Source organism: Palaemon carinicauda, chromosome 18 (genome assembly GCF_036898095.1).
Source record: "Palaemon carinicauda isolate YSFRI2023 chromosome 18, ASM3689809v2, whole genome shotgun sequence".
NCBI classification, from domain to species: Eukaryota; Metazoa; Arthropoda; class Malacostraca; order Decapoda; family Palaemonidae; genus Palaemon; species Palaemon carinicauda.
Window position 1 is genome coordinate 37235568 of NC_090742.1, and position 5000 is coordinate 37240567.

Consider the following 5000-nt stretch of genomic DNA (forward strand, 5'->3'; position numbering starts at 1 on the left):
AAACTTGAAAGCAAGCCCTTCTCTACTATGATAGCTGATTAGTGAATTTGCAACATGTGGTTATTTATCATGAATGTATATCAATAACAACGTGTTGCAAACACTAATCAGCTATCATAGTGGAGATGAGTTTATTTCAAATCTAAGAACAAATTCCTGAATTCGACAAGGAATATGTACGGGTAGACTTGTATTTGTCTTGATAGCATGGTTGGTTACAGTCTCTGCAAGCATGGTTTCGGCTAAGAGGCATAGGTTCGAATTTTTGCCAGCCAGAAGCTGTTATCATTAATGAATTTCTAGTGGATATTCACTTCCAAAGATAGAATTCGATATTAAATGCTATTGTGGTTGATATTTACATTAATTAAAATCAAGAGTGTTAGTCATATATATATATATAATATATATATATATATATATATATATATATATATATATATATATACATATATATATATATATTTATTTATTTAAACTTGCCAGGTTACAACCATATTTGTGTCCGATCTATCAGAGTCCAGACATGGATGGCTATACAGTATATGAAAGGTCTAGGACTCACTGAAGGGTGCTAAGTAGCAGGAGTCTGCATGGTGAGGAGGAGGTATGCTGGCTGTTTAATTCACCACTCACCTGGGTGAAACGGGGTCATTTCATTCATAAAAAATACCTGAAGTATATGCTGTATCTAATTGTAGCACCTCTTTGGCCCACATTTTGAGGTTTCTTACCTCTAGCATCAGGGGTTTTTTTGACCTCTTATTTTGAGGTGCCTTACTTCTAGCATTTGAGGTTCTTTGACCTCTATTTTGAGGTGCCTTATCTCTAGCTTCTTCTTCTTCTTCTTCTTCTTTGTCTGCATCTTTTCCCACTTTTATGTGAGGTCGATGTTTCTGACCAGCTTTCTCCATCTACCTCTGTCCCAGACTTCATCACCGGTTATCCCTTTCATCGAAGGTCATCCACCTTCGCTTTGGTCTCCCTCTCCTTCTTGTTCCCTGTACCTCCATTTCCATCAATCTCCTCCCAATATACTGTTCATCTCTTCTCATGACATGACCATACCACCTCAGTCTACTTTCTTGGATCATATCTGATAGTTTTCTAACTCCCGTGGTACCCCTAATTACCTCATTCCGTATCTTATCTCTTCTTGTCACCCCACACATCCATCTCAACATTCTCATCTCTGCCATATCCAGCATTAGGGGCTTTTTTACCTCTATTTTAGGTGCTTTAACTTTAGCTTTATGACCTCTATATTTTTACGTCCCTTATCTCTAGCATTAGGGGCTTTTTGACCTCTATTTTGAGGTGCCTTATCTCCAGCATTAGTTGCTTTTTGACCTCTATTTTTAGGTGCCTTATCTCTAGCGCTATGGGCTTTTTGACCTCTATTTTGAGGTGTCTTATCTCTAGCATTAGGGGCTTTTTACCTCTATTTTGAGGTGTCTTATCTCTAGCATTAGGGGCTTTTTTACCTCTATTTTTAGGTGCCTTAACTATAGCTTTACGGGATTTAAGACCTCTATTTCGAGGTGCCTTATCGCTAGCATTAAGGGCTTTTTGACCTAATATTTTGAGGGGCCTTATCTCTAGCTTTAGGGGCTTTTTTACCTCTTATTTTAAGGTGCCTTATCTCTAGCATTAGGGTCTTTTTGACCTCCTATTTTGAGGTGCCTTACCTCTAGCATAAGGAGCTTTTACCTCTATTTTCAGGTGCCTAATCTATAGCATTAGAGGCTTTTTAACCTCTGATTTTGAGGTGCCTTATCTCTAGCATTAGGGTTTTTTGACCACTATTTTAAGGTGACTTATTTCTAGCATTAGGGGCCTTTTTACCTTTATTTTTAGGTGCCTTATCTTTAGCGTTAGGGACTTTATGACCTCTATTTTAAGGAGCCTTATCTCTAGCATTAGGGCTTTTTTACTTCTGATTTTGAGGTGCCAGGTGCCTTATCTTTAACATTAGGGGATTTTTTTTACCTATATTTTGAGGTGCCTTGTCGCTAGCATTAGGATCTTTTTTACCTCTGTTTTTCGGTGCCTTAACTTTAGCTTTAGGGGCTTGTTTATAGCATTAGGGGCTTTTTGACCTCGTTTTTTAGGTGCATTATTTCTAACTTTAGAGGGTCTTTGACCTCTCTTTTTAGGTGCCTTATCCCTAGCACTAGGGGCTCTTTGCTCTTTGACCTCTCTTTTTAGGTGCCTTATCTCTAGCACTAGGGGCTCTTTGACCTCTATTTTTAGGTGCCTTATCTCTAGCACTAGGGGCTCTTTGACCTCTCTTTTTAGGTACCTTATTTATAGCGTTAGGGTCCTTTTTACCTTGATTTTGAGGTGCATTATTTGTAGCATTAGAGGCTCTTGGAACTCTATTTTTAGGTGCCTTATTTATAGTTTTAGGGTCTTTTTGACCTCGATTTTTAGGAGCCTTATGTATAGCATTAGGGGGTTTTTGACCTCTCTTTTGAGGTGCATTACTTCTAGCGTTAGAAGCTCATGACCTCTACTTTTAGGTGCCTTATTTGTAGTATTAGGGTTTTTTACCTCGATTTTTAGGAGCCTTATAAATAGCATTAGTAGCTTTGTGACCTCGATTTTGAGGTGCATTACTTCTAGCATTAGAGGGTCTTTGACCTCTATTTTTAGGTGCCTTATTTATAGCATTAGGGGCTTTTTTACCTCGATTTTGAGATGCATTACTTCTAGTATTAGAGGCTCTTTGACCTCTCTTTTCAGGTGCCTTATTTATATCATTAGGGGCTTTTTTACCTTGATTTTGAAGTGCATTACTTGTAGCAGCAGAGGCTCTTTGACCTTTCTTTATAGGTGCCTTATTTATAGCATTAGAGGCTTTTTTACCTCTATTTTGAGGTGCATTACTTCTAGCATTAGAAGCTCATGACCTCTATTTTTAGGTGCTTTATTTGTAGTATTAGGGTTTTTTACCTCGATTTTTAGGAGCCTTATAAATAGCATTAGTGGCTTTGTGACCTCGATTTTGAGGTGCATTACTTCTAGCATTAGAGGGTCTTTGACCTCTATTTTTAGGTGCCTTATTTATAGCATTAGAAGCTCTTTGACCTCCATTTTTAGGAGCCTTATATATAGCATTAGGGCCTTTTTGACCTCGATTTTGAGGTGCATTACTTCTAGCATTAGTGGCTCCTTGACCTCTATTTTTAGGTGCCTTATTTATAGCATTAGGGGCTTTTTTTTACCTCGATTTTGAGGTGCATTACTTCTAGTATTAGAGGCTCTTTGACCTCTCTTTTCAGGTACCTTATTTATAGCATTAGGGGCTTTTTGACCTTGATTTTGAAGTGCATTACTTGTAGCATTAGAGGCTCTTTGGCCTCTCTTTTTAGGTTCCTTATTTATAGCATTAGGGTCTTTTTTTACCTTGATTTTGAAGTGCATTACTTGTAGCATCAGAGGCTCTTTGATCTCTCTTTTTAGGTGCCTTATTTATAGCATTAGGGGCTTATTGACCTTGATTTTGAGGTACATTACTTCTAGTATTTTGAGCTCTTTGACCTTTCTTTTTAGGTGCCTTATTTATAGCATTAGGGGCTTATTGACCTTGATTTTGAGGTGCATTACTTCTAGTATTTTGAGCTCTTTGACCTTTCTTTTTAGGTGCCTTATTTGTAGCATTAGGGGCTTTTTGACCTCGATTTTGAGGTGCATTACTTCTAGCATTAGAGGCTCTTTGACCTTTATTTTTAGGTGCCTTATTTATATCATTAAGGGCTTTTGACCTCTATTATTTAGGAGCTTTTTATAAAGCATTAGGGGCCTTTTTACCTCAAGTTTGAGATGGGTGCTTTATTTCTAGCATTAGAGGCTCTTTGACCTCTATCCCTCTATTTTTATCTGCCTTATTTCTAGCATTAAGAGTTTTTTACCTCTATTTTGATGTGCCTTATTTCAAGCATTAATGGTTTTTTTTAACCTCTATTTTGAGGTGCCTTATTTCTCGCATTAGGGGCTTTTTTTACCTCTATTTCAAGGTGATTTACCTCTAGCATTAAAGGCTATTTTACGTGTTTGTTGAAAGGCTCTTCGTTGCTGTTCTCTTCTGTCTGTTTTAGTTTTTCGAGATATTTAGTTTTTCGGTTTCCTTTAATATTTCATCTTCCACGTTCCTTAGTTCGTCATTTTCCTTCGAGATTTCATCGTATTCTTTCTTAGTTCGTCAGTTTCCTTCTAGATTTCAAGAGAGATTTCAGTGCCGTTTGTCCTTAGTTCGTCAGATTCCTCAGAGAAATCGTCTTTGTCCATCGGGGCGATGGGTAGAGACAGGAATGCAATAAATTTTCTCCGCATACGTTATCGCGCTAAAGTAAACGACGAGCAACACAATATATTTACCAATACGATCTGGACATGTCCTCTCTTCAATGTCGAATTTTGGGACTATCCTGTTGAAGAACCACACGTCACTCACCGTTTAGTTGAAATATTCTGTCTCCGTCCTTATTTCCTTATTTCCAATAGTCTCCAATTATAGGACATCGTTGCAAAAGCCCAAGCAAAGGATCATTCAAGGCGTGTACATTATGTTCTTCAGAGCTCGACAACTTCTGCAGCAACCAGCTGTAGATGAAGGTGTTCTCAAGAGCCTCCTGTCGATCCTGTAGTTGTAATTCACAATTCTCACAGTCAATGTTCACTGCGTTGCATGCTTAGTTTGAAGAAAAGGAAATCAGGTCTTCAGAAGTCATTTGAAGCTCGGGGCGGAGCCTTTCAGAATTGCTGCGGGAAGATTCTGTTCTGGAGTCATTCAGAACTCTATGCTAAGTCTACGGCTATGTCTTCTGAAGGCATTTGGAAATCCGGGAAAGTTATCTTCCGAAGCCGTTCAGAGATTCTGTTCTAGGGTCATTCAGAACTCCATGGCCATTTCTTCTGAAGCCATTCGGAGAACCGTGAAGATTTTCTTCCGAAGCCGTTTAAGATTCGCGAAAAAACTCTTCTTCCGTTTCAATAAA